General features: G+C 36.7%; 1 protein-coding gene across 1 annotated transcript in view; it reads right to left on the bottom strand.

Annotated features, from left to right (window-relative positions):
* Positions 1-17,341, bottom strand: part of LOC127956567 (uncharacterized) — a 355,838-nt gene that overhangs the window by 20,587 nt on the left and 317,910 nt on the right. The gene's annotated exons all lie outside the window — the stretch shown is intronic.

Here is a 17,341-nt window from a genome sequence, read left to right as displayed (position 1 = left end):
TGTAAATGCCAACTAAATAAATTCTATTTTTATTTATTTTAGATAAACTTTATAAGTTTACTCAACTTTATATACAACCAAAAACCTTTACATTAAATAAATATTGAGGGGGGTGAAATCAAAAGTTTCTAAGCAGTTGTACACATCAATTTTATTTTCATTTTTGCATTCAGAATAGGTCCAGACAGATTTCACCCTGTAGGGATATCTGCACTGGATGGACAATTTCACATGTATATATTTTCAAAATACAAAATATTGTATTTGTATTTAAATACGTTTTTCCACACTCTATTTTGTATTTTATAATAAATAAAAATTTCATGTATTTATGCCCATCTCTGATGCTGACATCACCTGCTGCACTTTTAAACAATCACTAAGAATCAGGAGTCAGATTTAATGATTTATGAGTGATGGGTATTTAGCATGATAAGGGATAAAATTGTGATTTTTTTTTTTTGTAAATGGTAATTTAATAATTCATGCTTGTTTTATTATGCCTGCATGTGTAGCAGTTCTTAAGAGCTGAAAAGTTGATGAAAAGTAAAACCAAGATGGACCTGTCCAAGGACCTGCAGAGGGGGCTAATGCTAAATATTCAAACTCAGTGTAAATCATTCAGTTTCAACTGAATATATCATATTGTATACAAATATACAAAAATGAATAAAACGTGAAAAAAGTAGAATTGTATTTTTTCAACATTTATTTTTTCATTTATACATTTATTTCCATATTTATATATTTGTATATATGTATTTATGCCACATTTGAATAAATGTGAAAATATATAAATGTTTACAAATACACATATGAATAAAATGAAAATGATTAAGTGTATAAATAAAAATAAAGAAAAATGTGTAAAAATGCAATTATACATATTTAACTATATATATATATTATATATAAAAATTTTCATATCTTTGTAGATTTATTTATTTATGTATTAGATTAGTTTCAGGTCACAGCTGGAGAACAAAGGAGCGAGGAAACAAGGTAAGCTTCAGTTTCAGTATTGATAAGCACTTTATCTAAACCCAGTTTTCTGATAACAATTTATTCAGTCTATCAAATTTTGTTTGGAAATACTATTTTACAGTATCCAGGAAATAATTTAATATAGCTTTCAATCTCTTTAGCAACAATAATTACAGCTAATGATTTCTGTTGAATTCACTGGTTGGTATTTGTTTCTCAATGCAAAAGTGTTATTACAAAGTCAGATTCAATTTTTGGACCATATTAAACCAATTCCTTACACAATTTGCTATTGAAATAATATTTATGATTATATTATCTGGCCACATGTGTGGTCACTCCCTTAGTTAACAGGTGAATATATAAAATAGAATAAAACTATATTTAAAAAATGTATGTCATCATCATGCATTAAAAAATACATTAATTCAGGGTTTCCCAAACTGGGCTTAATGTAAGAACTGCAGTGAGTTGATTAAAAAGCTAATAATTATTTAAATCATAAAAATAAATGATTTAAACACTTAAACACTAAAAACAGATATATTTTATCTAAGTCTTTTTTTATTAAGTCTTTCAGGTCAGATTTCTCAATTCAACAGTTAAGGTCCTTCTGGAAATGATGAGGACTGCTATAGTGTTTCACAGATAGACATCAGCAGTATTTAGTAACTTGCATTAATATTTGTGTCAAACATGATCTCATTGATTGAGAGGCACTTTTTTCACCCAATTTCAGAAGCATGGTTTGAAAACTGATTAACATGACATTTACAGGAACATTCAATATTGTGAATATAGCCAAAACTAAATGTATGAAAAGAGAGAGAGAAAAAAATATGAATTAAGGAGAATCAATCAATTATGAATGATTTGCTGCCATTGTGTGAATAATATGTAATAATGTAATCCATAAAGGAGAAACTTTAATCTGATTACGAGCATTTTTAAAATTTAATATACTCTAATTCTAAAATCTAAAACTACAATCTAAATGATTTTGGAATCTGATTACATTACTACTCAGCTGGGGAAAACATTTACTGTGTGTATCATGGTACTGTTTATACAATAAATGCCACATAAAGTATTATCATCACTTTACATTTTTGGAAATTAGCCTACTTTGCTTACCATCAGAAATGCTCACTCATTCAGAAATCGCAAGTGTGTTTTTTTTTTGTCATGATCTGATTTAAATGAGCTTTCATAAAAAAATCAGCACAAAAAGAAAGACAGAATATCATGACATACATTTGTTTAGACACCAGAACCACAGATTAATAAAAGATAATCAGAAACATTGATTAAAACGGTTTACGTGCACAACACAAAGGATGCTGTTCTCCTCAGAGAAGCCTCGCTGACTTTGGATTTAAATTCCAGAAGAAATGGGAGAATCGTTTACAGGTGAAGAAGTATTGGTTTGTGCTTTCATATGTATCGAGTAAATATTACAGGTTTAAACTGTTGAAGCTTTTTTTAAACTAATTAACAAAAATTATAATAAGAAAAACATTTATTTAATCAAATACTTAACCAAAATATAATTCTCGGGTCATGTAGCTGATGTTTTCATTAAAGAAGCACTGAAAACTACTACAACTACTACTACTACTAATTATTATTATTAAATCAGTCAATCATAGCAACATCTCTGCCAATTAAAAATTCTTCTGAACATTCATTAATCTTAGCTATTCCAGTATCTAATAACATGTTGTTAAATCTAAAGTTGCAACTGTATATTTAATCAGCTAACGTGAACTAAGACTTAAAAAAAAAAGATGAATAACTTCTGTAACAAATGTAGCCATTGCACAGTGTGAACGTTAATGGTTAACTAAAGAGGTCTTATTGTAAAATGATACCTAGGAGTCTTTTTAGTTCTTTTGCACTTTAATCTGTGTAAAACTTTTGACTTTATTTTTTTCTCTGTATTGCTTTATTGCATTTAAATGTTATTTTTGTTATAAGAAAAAAAAAGTTAGTTAACCTTTTATACTGTATTCTGACCAAAATTGTAATTTCAATACTGTGATAATACCGTATACTGTGATAAAAGCATGAGCAATTAATCGCAACAGGAACATTTGATTCTGGCATATCCCTAAGAAATATTTTAAACGCGTTACAGATCTTTGAATTACACATATATAACACAGTACTTCTACAGTAAAATATAGCATATAAAAAGTAGTTTATAAGCAAAATGTATAAGCCCAGCAGACAAGCAAGATGCATAATTTATTAGTTTATAACATGCCTGTCCACATAAGATAATAATAGTTGATTTTTATTTATTTTCTTTCTATTGTGAAAGTTACTTATCGCATCCAAAATAAAAGCAAGCATTTTTTCAGCATCATCCGCTCATGAACTCAGTACTTTCCGTGGTGAAGCTGAGGATTGTTACATCACTGATGGTCATTGTGTTTATATTTAGAATGTCACTGTGTTTGTGCTTTATAAAGTAAGATTGTATATTTGACTTCAGGGATCATGTAATCTCTTATTGACATACAAAACCCTTTTTATTTTATTTTTTTGCTATTAACAAGGCCAAAAAAAAAAAACAAAAAAAAAAAAATCCAACAAAATCTACAAAAGGCATAACACATTTAATACAAAAATGGGGAAAAAATATAAAAACCTGAGATGATATATCCATAACAAGATCAAGAACTAAGCACTTAGCATTTAAGCATTTAACAATTAAGCATTTTTTCAGATGTGTTGAACTGAAGCAGTGGATGACATCATTGAGCCAAATGGCCACCTTCTTTGTTTGACTCCTCCTCCACATCATCATAATCTGTTATTAAAAACAAAATCTTAAATAATTTAAAATACTGTAAATGAATAAACATTAGAAGTCTAAACAACTGGAAAAATATATATATAAAAAATATAATCTAAATAAAAGACGTTAATTTGAGAACAAAAGTGTCATAGTAACTTACTCAACAGGTTTGTCACATCTTCACTGATACTCATGACATCATCATACTCCTCCTGAACTCGCTCTGATCAAGAATGATATAAAAACATCTCATATCAGTTTATAAAACACTTTATCACATTTGAAGTATCCATTTTCCCTTCAGTGACTTGATTACACCGAGCAAATGTCTGATACTCATGTAAATATGAAAAATGGGCATAATAAAATGTAGTTCTGTGCATCTCACCCGTTTCCCCTTGAGAGATCCGTCTATTAATTATGACATCATCATAATTCTCTGGTGTGTCCACTGCACATAAAAATAAGTGTCAAAATGAAGTAGGAGTAAAATATCTGTAACAATCTGGATTTTAATTATTATATACATTTTAACTGATAAAAAAGTAAAACACCTTTTCTGATATCAGACTTCAGTCTGCTTGTCATGACATCATCATAGCTCTCAGGTGTCTCTTCTACAAATTCACACATTCATCAGTCTCACTTTCATTTAATTCAGTAAAAAAAAAAAAAAAAAAAAAAAAAAAAAAAACTTAATTGTACAGTCATATTTTAAAGTAAAGTGTATTCTGTGCTGTTGTAGAGTAAGAGAGTGACACCTGTCTCACGATCTGGTTTCAGTCCATCAGTGATGACATCATCATAGCATCCCGGTGTGATTTCCTTCACCATCTCTTCTGCATCAACACACAATATGTTTGGATACAAAACCAAAATATGTTCTTTTGGCAGATTGAGAATTTATTAATCATTTGGTGATGAATCATGTGATCAGTTAAAAACGTCTCTGACCTTTTAGGCCACTGCCATTGGTGACATCCTCATAATATGCAGTCTTGAACTCTTTTGATAAAAAAGGAGAACAGACTGTTAATATACAAGCAAACTGCAGTATTTAAATAATATTGGGTTTGAAAAAAAAAAATTGAAGGTTTGAATAAATATGTGCATCATCTCTCGTACCCGAGAGAAGCTCATCAGCATCTTCATACCCAGAATGCAGTTCTTCAGAGATGAGACTTCCTGTTAAAGAAGATCAGAGCAGAAACATGCTCATCTTTACAAAGAAACTAAATTGTTATTATCTTTTGATCATAAAAAAAGGCAACTCAAATATCAATTCAAATTTTAAAGTCATTATAGGCAGAAATCCCTTTTTTAAATGTATGCATTTAGCAGACGCTTTTATACAAAGAGACTTACAGTGCATTAAGGCTATCAATGTTTACCTTTCATTATCAGTGTTTACCTATCATGTGTTCCTGGGGAATCGAACCACGAACCTTGCACTTGATAGCGCAATGCTCTACCAATTGAGCTGCAGGTACACAAGTATCCTCACATGAACCCATTCCTCACTGCATTCCAGAAATACACACACCTGCACCTACACTTAGTGTAACATATGAACACCTCCTTATGACAATCTAAAAATACTCACAGGAAGAGATACTTACTGACACACACACACACACACACACACACACACGTCTGGTCAGCTATCCTTGTGGGGACTCTCCATAGGTGTAATGGTTTTTATACTGTACAGACCGTATTTTCTATCGCCCTTCACCAACCCTACCCCTAAACCTAACCCTCACAGGAAACTTTCTTTTTTTAGATTTTCAAGAAACTTCATTCTGTGTAATTTATTAGCTTGTTTACCCGTGGGGACCTCAATTTAGGTCCCCACCGTGACACAAGTCCCCATGAGTCTGTGTGTATTCAGGTTTAAGTCCCCACCAGAATAGAAAAACAAGTACACACACACACACACACACTTTTCTGTTGGGAATTCTGTGGTTTGAAGCAGGAGGTTTAACAGGACTAATAATAGATGAAAATCAACTGTCTGAAAGACTCTTATTAATGCTATTAAATGAGATTGATTGCTCATGTCTCACCCCTCTGAGTGAAGTGATTGTGTCTGTGCTGAAGCTCTTCATAAACGGCCTCAGTCATCGTCCTGTGTCTCCTCTTAGAGAGAGCTGTGAGTGTAGACAGACAAACCTGCTGTCAGTTCACAACACATGACTGATCACACACTGAATAAGACACAATATGACAGTCTCTGGATCTCTCCTACCTCTCCTCATCACTCTGTTCTGCTGAATCAGTATAAGCAGTGGCACTAAGAGCAGTAAGAGCACAACTCCCAGAACAATCACAAGCACTGAGGGGACGGAGAGAGTTTGTGGAGGAGAGACTGATGTTGAGCGCACTGGAGGAGAAACTGAAGGAGAAGCTGATGTTGTTGTGGCAGGAGTAGAGGACACCAACAAATCTGCCAAATCTGTCAAACACACAAACACATTAATCATGCAATTGATTGATAATTTTTGTGATGTGTATTTTAATTAAAAAAAAAAATTCTGTGACCTGCACAGGTGAGTCCAGCGTGCTCTTTGTGGGAGCAGTCAGTGTGGTTTTTCAGGGAGAAAGGACAGTCCCACAGGTGAATCTCATTCCCTCTGCACTCGACTCTGTTCATCCACACAACACCTTCACCAGCACCAAAGACTGAATTCCCATCAGCCCTCAGTGCTGCTCCACAACCCAGCTGCCTGCAGACCACCTGAGCATCGCTGATGTCCCACTGATCATCACAGACTGAGCCCCACACAGCGTTATGATACACCTCCAGCCTCCCAGAGCACCGGCCCTTACTTCCACTCAGTCTGAGAGGAACATGATCTAAAACACACATTAGTACAAACTTTAGAACAACATTTACAACAAAACACAAACTGAAGAAAGAGTTGGTTAAATATAAAATGTTTAAAACTGATTTTCTATGCAAATAATCCAGTGCACAAATATTAATATAATAAAGGCAAATACAGGCTTGCACAAAGAAACATTAAATAATGTATTATCAGCAGTGTTGGGAACTTTAAAAAAGTAATTAGTTATAGTTACTCACTACTTGTTCCAAAAAGTAACTGAGTTAGTAACTGAATTACTCTATAACAGGGGCGTGTCTAGGGGGAGGCTGGGGGAGGCAATGCCTCCCCTAGGATAAGCCCTGCCTCCCCTGAGAAATGATCTGTCCCTCTGATGATAAATTAAAACTTTAAAGTGGATTGTTTTTTGCATATTTTTTCATAGCTTGCAGATGGGTCTGATCCAACAAAAATCCAGTTTGGCGCTGTTTGACATTGCGCGCGCTTCGGGGGTACGCGCTCAGAAAAAGTGCATCATGTGAGATCAGAACGCTAATAGAAATGTTTATCTCGCAGAGCTTTAAAGCAGTGGCGTGTCCAGAAGTGTAGCAAAAAATTAGATTTGCCAACCCAAAACAGCGTATGGGATCGAAGTGCATTGACAGCTGAACAGCTTGATTTTGTCCTCGATTTCTGCCGAGGGTAGGATGTTAATAGTTTTGGTTGTGGGTGATAAAAATGTCTCCACAATCTGCTTTCGAAGAAAGATCGTTGCATTGTGTGCTGCGCACATTCTATCAGCTGCAGTTTTGGCCCAGCGGGATTAATATACTGCGACATACATTAACATCACAGTTAACTCATTCACATTTTTTTGCGTCTGTTTAAATCCTTACTGGTTATTTAAACGTTTAATTCGTGTCCTTTTCTGACGTGCGGTTTTTCTGAGCACAACGCGCGGCCCGAAAACGAAAAATCCCTTCGAACTGTGCCTGATTACTAAGTTATGTTTTGTGCTAATACTGTCAAAACACACAAGGTTTATGTATAGACTCATATGTTTAAAATGAAAGTAAACAACTGAAAGAAACAGATGCATATCTGAATATTAGAGGTGCGCAGGTCTTAAAGGGACAGTAGGCTACATGCTGCCGTGTGAATTAAAGGCATAGATCACCCTACAATTTTATTTGTCATTGTTTATACACTCACATGTTGTCCAAAACCTATATTAACTTCTTTCTTGTGCTGAAAGCAAAATAAGATATTTTGAAAAATTAGGATAACCAAACAGTTGCTGGTCCACATTGACTTTTATAGTAGGGGGGAAATTACTCTGGAAGTCACTGTGAACCACCAACTGTTTGATTTTCCACCTTCTTCAAAATAGAGTTTATGTTTAGTAGAAGAAGGAAACTCATTCAGATTTTTTTTCCTTCACTATTTACATTTTTGGGTGAATTATATGTTAATGAAACAACAAACACACAGAGAAAAATCAATACTCTATACTCTTGACTGAAAAACTTTAATTCAGCTGCTTTAATAGGAATCAGTGTATATAGTTTTTATTTTTATATTTGTTCATTAAATTTTTTAAATGCTCCTGCTAAATACACCCCTTGTACCTGAAAATTAAGCACTTTATTTGTATAATATCTGTATTTGTAATGTTTATCTTTGTTCTCATTTTTTAATAACAAAGATAAAATAATGACAAAGATTTTAATCCATGCACTTTGGCCTAAATATCGGACATTTTCTTTCATATTTTGTTACCTTAAAAGGCTTTAAATAGGGAAATTAGTTTGGCTCTGATGCTCAAACAGCTTGCAAATAGAAAAACCAACATGACAAATATCATGATAAAATCATGGTATTTCTTAAAAAAAAAAAAATTTTGTTGGATTTTTATTATATCACCCACCCAGGGAGACCAAACCCATACAGACTCCAACCCCCCCTAAAATAATAATAATATTTGCCTATGGCAAGCACCACTAATAATAAATAAAAAAATAAAACTATATTTAAAAAAAGTTATGTTGCCTCTGCTAATCATATCATACTTGAAATTGTTATAGTTTTACAAAAATAGCTTTTATTTCAACTCTCTAAATCTCTTGACACCCTGTAGCCTAATATATTTCTAGGCCTACGTGTTTACATCTATTCATTTAGCAGACACTTTTATCCAAAGCCACTTACAACCACAGAATAACATTCAAATAATGTTCTCGTACTGTTCAAATGAGCATATAAAAAAATTCCAATTTTTTACCTGGGGCCGCATTCACAAAGAAACTTATAAGAGGCTACAAGTAGCTCCTAACAGGCGAATTTAAGAGAAACTCCTGCAAATAATGACTGCTAATGTGTTTTACTAAGAGTAATTCACGAAGCATTTCAGCCCTAAAAGTAGCATCTACTTCTGGACCAGCTTAAAAGAAGAAACAAATTAATTAACCTCCTGTCTATACAAATGTGAAGATTCATTTAAAGAACTATCTTGTCCTTCTCGGTAACCTACTTGTGTAACACGTCTTCTCACAAGCAAACACATGTCACTCATTTATCAGGCAAACACCATGATCTGTTATATATATGAATCTGTCATATCTGTTGACCTGGTTTTAACTTTTATGTGATAGCCCTATAGTCTAATAGGGGCCCTGTGCCTATCTCTGGGTTCCTGGCTTAGAAAAAGATATGCATTAAAAAAGATTGTGTGTAATATAGCTTAATTTTGTGCCGATATTTTCAATTGTCTATGTTGCCCCCCCAAACAAGCCAAATGCCCCCCCAAACATGACATCCTGGTAACCCCTCTGCTCTATAATAAAAGTAACTCGTTACCAGGGAAAGTAACTATTTGCGTTACTGTTAAAAAAAAAAAAAAAAAAAAAAAAAAGTTGCTACATGTCAGAGTACTTTTTTTTTTCTCCAGTTTTTACAAGTCAGTTGAAATGAGTAGAACAGACAGGTACATATCTTTCAATATTTATTGCACGTCAACAGACAGCAAGAGTTTTATCCTGCACTTCAAGTATTATCTTTGTAAGAAAAGTGTTTTTGGCCACTAGCTTTGTAGATGCGTGTCACACATTGCATGTACACATTACATGCACGTTCTTGCCTTTGAACACAATTAATTTGAAGTAGTGCTTATATCTTCACCTTGAAAATGCCAACTTTTCATCGGATTGCTCCTGACTCGCAATCTCTGCTGCGAATCTCTGTGTAGCTGTTGCGTGTGTGTGTGTGTGTGTGTTTGGCGCCGCTGACGCCGCCGCGTGTGCCGGCATGTGTGTAAAAACACTGGCTCTGATTGGCTACCATGAAACACATGACTCTGCCTTAGCCCATCACAATCGCTTATCTCGTCATAAACACACCTGCTCACTCGCTGTGTGAGCCAGGGGTGCGTTCGGGTTGCATAGTTTATTAAATCAGTGCATTGTAACGCACCGCATTTAACGTTCAGTAACGTTAACGGCGTTGTAACGACGGGAAAAGTAATTAGTTAGATTACCCCGTTACTGAAAAAATAACGTCGTTACCTAACGCCGTTCTTTTAAACGCCGTTATTCCAAAAACTGATTATCAGGAATCTTACTTGAACACGGTCTCTGGTGAGGAGATGCTGAACATGTCAGATGACTCCGAGGAGACTCATCACTCTCCTCCACTGAAATAAAACATTATACGAATCACAAATACTCTTCCCATCTGCTCGGTTTTTTTTTACTTAGCACATCGTCCCCTTGGAATTATAAGGTTCTATCTGACATTGTCAAAATACACTCACCTAAAGGATTATTAGGAACACCATAGCCTACTAATAATGTGTTTGACCCCCTTTCGCCTTCAGAATTGCCTTAATTCTATGTGGCATTGATTCAACAAAGTGCTGAAAGCATTCTTTAGAAATGTTGGCCCATATTGATAGGATAGCATCTTGCAGTTGATGGAGATTTGTGGGATGCACATGCAGGGCACGAAGCTACCATTCCACCACTTCCCAAAGATGCTCTATTGGGTTGAGATCTGGTGACTGTGGGGGCTATTTTAGTACAGTGAACTCATTGTCATGTTCAAGAAACCAATTTGAAATGATTCAAGCTTTGTGACATGGTGTATTATCCTGCTGGAAGTAGCCATCAGAAGATGGGTACATGGTGGTCATAAAGGGATGGACATGGTCAGAAACAATGCTCAGGTGGGCCGTGGCACTTAAACGATGCCCAATTGGCACTGAGGGGCCTAAAGTATGCCAAGAAAACATCCCCCACACCATTACACCACCAGCAGCAGCCTGCACAGTGGTAACAAGGCATGATGGATCCATGTTCTCATTCTGTTTACGCCAAATTCTGACTCTACCATCTGAATGTCTCAACAGAAATCGAGACTCATCAGACCAGGCAACATTTTTCCAGTCTTCAGCGGTCCAATTTTGGTGAGCTCGTGCAAATTGTAGCCTCTTTTTCCTATTTGTAGTGGAGATGAGTGGTACCCGTTGGGGTCTTCTGCTGTTGTAGCCCATCCGCCTCAAGGTTGTGCGTGTTGTGTCTTCACAAATGCTTTGCTGCATACCTCGGTTGCATAACGAGTGGTTATTTCAGTCAAAGTTGCTCTTCTATCAGCTTGAATCAGTTGGCCCATTCTCCTCTGACCTCTAGCATCAACAAGGCATTTTCACCCACAGGACTGCCAAATACTGGATGTTTTTCCCTTTCCACACCATTCTTTGTAAACCCTAGAAATGGTTGTGCGTGAAAATCCCAGTAACTGAGCAGATTGTGAAATACTCAGACCGACCCCCTGGCACCAACAACCATGCCACCCTCAAAATTGCTTAAATCACCTTTCTTTCCCATTCTGACATTCAATTTGGAGTTCAGGAGATTGTCTTGACCTGGACCACAGCCCTAAATGCATTGAAGCAACTGCTATGTGATTGGTTGATTAGATAATCGCATTAATGAGAAACTGAACAGGTGTTCCTAATAATCCTTTAGGCGAGTGTAGAGTTATTCACATATTCTTATTCAGTGACAACTTATTTATATTATGTGATCCATTTTTTAATGTTCTGTACATTTTGGGACTTTTTATTTAAATAAAGTTGTATCTACACAGTCGAATGGAATGCAAAAACTTTGAAGCTCAAAATCCCAAAACTACTCGGAATGCAGATACAACCTTGTAATTCCAAGGGGACGACATACTTATGGCATATAAAGAAAATATGATTACTGGGACCATTTTAAATCATTTAAAAAAAAGTCTCACCTGAGCAAGTAATTTTGGCCACTTCATCGTCACCACAGTCATTCTGTCCCCAGGGTAAAGATGGACACTGCCACAGATTTGAGTCATGTGGACGACATTTTACTTTATCCAGCCAGTTAGAAGCTGATTTCACTCTTGGTGCAGAATCAGACAAAAAACCAGATCTTCCACAGTTCAGCTCTTGACAGATCAGACTCACTGTGTCTTTTTCCATCTGGTTCCAGCACACATTACCCCAGGATCCATTGTAGAAAACCTCCACATTCCCTTCACAGCCCTCAGTTAACCTGATCTCTTTAAATTCTAGATGGAAATGCAAAAATACCACTAAAAGAAAAACTAAATTGAAAACAAAGAGCACTGTGGACAAATGAATATACTACGAATTTGTTATATTCATTTTAATGGAAGAAAATCATCAGCATGTCTACCTGAGCACACGACTCCTACATCCTCCTTGTGATTACAGTCATGTTTTCCCCAGCCTGAAGAAGAGCAGCTCCACAGGGACGTCTCATTCCCTTCACACTCCACCTCATCCAGCCATATGTGTCCAGAACCAGGACCAAACCAGGCTGGTACCTGCTGGTTACTGAGGGCCACTCCACACTGCAGCTGTCTGCACACCACATGGGCATCTTTAATATCCCAGGAGTCATCACACACTGTCCCCCATGAGCCGCTGTGAAAAACCTCCAGCCTCCCTGCACAGTCTCCCCCAGAACCCACCAGCCTGATGGACCCACGACCTGATATTCAAAGACAGAAAAAAACAGTGATTGTACATACATATTTCTGATCACTAATAACCGAAGAATCTGTCCAGATGTTGATTTTCTCACCAGTGTTCTTTACTGACAGCTGTTGTGTGCTACTGCATTTGAGAGTTTGTGAAGAGCTGCAGTTCTCCAGATGAGCTTTACTGTCTGGAGAGAGTATTTATTTGTCATTTAATATTTATCTAAAATATGCTACATTTGTTTAAATGTGTAGTTTTATTCTGAAACTCATGAGTTCAGTGTGGTGTGAATGTGCTCACCAGAGCAGATGACTCCAACATCTCGTCTGTGAGAACATTCAGCTCGACTCCATGAAGAGATGGAACATTCTGAGAGTTTTGTTTCATTCCCGTCACAATCAAACACATCAGCCCAGGTTTTATTACTTCCTTCTCCAAACCAGTCTGATCCCACAACAGTCACAGCAATCCCACAATTCAGCTGTCTACAGAGGACACTGGCAGCTCTCATATCCCAGCATGCATCACACACTGTGCCCCACTCTTTGAGGAACTGAAGCTCCACTCGTCCAGAGCAAGAGTCTGAACCATTTACTAGTTTAACCTCAGTGTAACCTGGGCAAACAACACAGTTCTTACTGGAATCAAATACAATTAATCAGTCAATCAATCAAAAACTAAGAGAACAGAAATAATCTGAATAATTCACTAGTTCTAATCTCTGTTTAATTCTGTCAAAGATTTCAGATTGTGGTATCGATCAAACTACTCAAACTAAAACAAATTAATTTTAGTTACTGTATTCTTTACAAGGTTGAATATTTTACCAGAGCATATCAGTCCTATGTCATTGTCATGGGTGCAGTTTTTTTTAGAAGTTGACAATGGACAGCGTCGAATGTGTGATTCATCTCCTCTGCACTGAATCTCTTGTGTCCACATCTGAGCATCTCCTTTACCAAAAGCAGCTGCTCCCAGCACCTGTACAGGAGCCCCACAGTCCAGCTCTCTACACACAACCTCTGCATCCTGCTGGTCAAAGACAGCGTCACACACTGTGTACTGTTTGTTCTCCTGAAGTATCTCTAATCTCCCAGAACACAGGTGAGATCCATTAACAAGTTTGGGGTGACGACCTGTGTTTACATGACATGAACAAATTATTATTAATTAAACATCTCTGCTCACCTGGAGCACTAGAGAAAACTTTTATTAAATTTTGTATTTTATTATTTCATATAATCTGCACTAATATCAGTGATTATATCTTCCATTAAAGCTGCAGTAGGTAACTTTTGTAAAAATATATTTTTTTACATATTTGTTAAACCTGTCATTATGTCCTGACAGTAGAATATGAGACAGATAATCTGTGAAAAAATCAAGCTCCTCTGGCTCCTCCCAGTGGTCCTATTGCCATTTGCAGTTACAGACCGCTCCCGGTAAGAAAACAACCAATCAGAGCTGCGGTCCGTAACTTTGTTTGTGTTCAAAATGTAGAAAAATTTATATAATAAGCGAGTATACCATGAATCCATTTTCCAAACCGTGTTTTTAGCTTGTCCTGAATCACTAGGGTGCACCTATAATAAGTGTTTATATTCAGACTATTTTAGATTGCTTCGGGGGCACCGCGGCGGAGTAACCCAGTACCTTTGTGATTCTTCATAGACATAAACAGAGAGAAGTAGTTCTGGCTACGATGTTCTTCTGCAAGACGCAAGCAGTTCTGTTTATTAATCGCTAGAGCGTCAAAAGTTACCAACTGCAGCTTTAATGTTTAATGGGACTGCAGTTTAAAGGTTTCATTTTAACAAATATTTTAATTTATTTTGGCTAAAAAATAAACTATAATTAGCTTATATATGTCCGTTGATGAATGGATCATTTGCGTAGTTTCATCCATAGAGCATCACAGTTCCGCGCACAACCGGTGCCGGAAGTACAAATTCAATACAATTTCTGCATTGACAGTTGGGGTATAAGCCATAAAAACGTAACCATACATGGTAGACTTAAAACCAGCTACAGCTGTACTAAGCGATAGTATATGCTCATATAAACGCCAAAGGTTCATAGGGCACAAATCTTGTTTTGAGATAAATGCCTTTTATTCGTGATGTCTTGGTTAAGTACTTCATTACCCACAATCCTGAACAATCCCACAGTGATGCATCTGATTGGTGGAGCTCGTGTAACCCTCTGGTTAAACCCCGCGAAGGTCCGTGAAGACTGAATATCATTAATAAAAAAAAATAATAAAACCCTGTGTAGCGTTTTTGCACGGTAGACTTATCAGTGCAATCATGATCTCCTTGGCTCCCATGAGTGTTTTGCAGGGAGGTTGGTAAAGTTAGTTAGCATTATCGTCAACTTTAGCTAGGCTACTGTAGCCTTCATATGGTATGAGTCATATCAAGCATTTTATAATGCCACTGTCAAAACAATATTTAGCCTAGGCATACCTTTTTGTGCATTTACTGAACATTTGTGTGATGGCAACGACATGTGTTGATGACTGAGCGGTGATTGCAGTCAGGTACAAAGCACTGAACCATGTTGATGATGTTATCGTTAACCACTTTCACACATGCACACAATATAAAATACACAATGATAAATATAAAAATCAATACACAATACCTATATAAAACACTATTTATTTACATGATTAATACTGAAAGAACTGCTATTACTGCACATTCACTATATAAAATAAAATTCACTGGAGGAAAAAGTTAGCGCAGGCAGCCGTCATCAGAGTTCCTGTGCTCGAAATGAAAATATGTTCACAGTCTTGTACCTTTGACTTTTTTTTGGATTTTCTCTTAATTCTTTCACTCAAAATTATATGTTATATGCTTATGAGTTCAGCCGTAGCTGGTTATCCTCACACATGCTCTAAAACTCTATAGATATGGATTTTTCCGAAAGTCAATGGGAGAAATTAATGGGAAATTTACTTCCGGTGTTGTTCACAATTTCGACCCACTGTCGAATTATTACCCCCTTTGTTTAAATCGCTACCTGATTGCCTAATCCTAACCCCACCCCTAATACTAACCCCTCCCCCACACCTTCTCCTAAACCTACCAATACTAGCGGTGTGATAATTCGGCAGAGGGGCGAAATTGGGCACAACACCGGCATCGAAGCTCTCTCGGGCTGTGGGCGGGACTGTGATGAAAAACACAACAAGTTACGATCATGCAAAATAATTGATGACTTTTTCTAATAATTCAACGGCCCGTCGTTTTATCCATTTCTCATAATCCCAGGTTGCTATGGTCACGCAGAGTGGTTTATACATTAAACTTGTAAACATAAGAATGTCGTTAATCTCGACAGAATGATCTCGTGAACACGACAAAACGTAGATATGTAATTTTATCTCCCATCTCTAATTTGATAATCTTCATTAAATTAACAATTTACATAAGATTGTCAGATCATCAGACTGTCTGAATATACAAAAGACATGACATGTTTAATGGTGATTCTCTTCATCATTGAAAGATAAGGAATCCCAGCCAGCAATGACATGTGGGGCCAAGATGGGTTAAGTACAGGTTCCATGGTTACTGTGTGGCCATGGGTTTTGACTGGGTGAAATCAGCTGGTCTCATGTAGGTTTTGTAGTATGACTCCCACATAGGAAGCCCATATGAGCTGATTACATGGGCCCCATAAGGGAGAGGCATGGGCCAACTGGGCATGGTTTGAAGTGAGAACACATATATGGGTCCTGCATAGCATATTTATGGGCCAAGTGGGCATGTTTGATCATTCCCAGTTCAAACCCATGCCCACTTGGACCATAAATATGCCATTCAAGACTCATATGTGTTCCCAGATCAAACCCATGCCCAATTGGCCCATGCCTGTCCCTAATGGGGCCCATGTAATCAGCTCATATGGGCTTCCTATGTAGGACTCATACTACAAAACCTACATGGGACCCGCTGATTTCACCCAGCCAAAGCCCATGCCCACACAATAACCATGGAACCCGCAGTTAACCCATTTGGGCCCCACATGTCATTGCTGGCTGGGATATTATTATAAACAAAACAATTAAACAGAGACTGCCTGTTTCATAAGATTGATAGTGATGTTTGTAAACACCTGCATAATTATGTTATTGATTTAGTGTGGTTTATGAAAGGGAGTGATGAAACAACAGACTGAGGTTTGGAGCAGTTTACCTGAACAGATGACACCAGCATCGTAAACATGATCACAGCGCTGCTGTGCAAACCAGCTGTTTGAACTGCAGTCTTTTAGTGCAGTCTCTGATCCACTACATTGTACAAAAGCCATTGAAATTGGTCCTGATCCTGGTCCAAAGTGAGCCCTATGTGTTGCGTCTACAGCTGTCCCACAGTCCAGCTCTCTACACACCACTTCAGCATCAGCAATATCCCACCGCTGATCACACACTGTTCCCCACTGACCATCATTATAAACCTCCACTCGACCAGCACAGGGATTATTGCCATTCACCAACCTCACACTCACACTGTCTACACATGAGAGAGAGACAATTAATAAACATACAAAAAATTGTATGTAGTAAAGTGTAACATTACATGTAAATTATTTCAGTTCATTTTAAATAGATTACCTCTTGACTCTAAGTTATGTACCTACCAGAGGTGATGAGTTTTATCATATAACACAGAAACATCAGCATCA

Source organism: Carassius gibelio, chromosome B4 (assembly GCF_023724105.1).
Source record: "Carassius gibelio isolate Cgi1373 ecotype wild population from Czech Republic chromosome B4, carGib1.2-hapl.c, whole genome shotgun sequence".
Classification (NCBI taxonomy): Eukaryota; Metazoa; Chordata; class Actinopteri; order Cypriniformes; family Cyprinidae; genus Carassius; species Carassius gibelio.
This window is presented reverse-complemented; position numbering and strand designations above follow the sequence as displayed.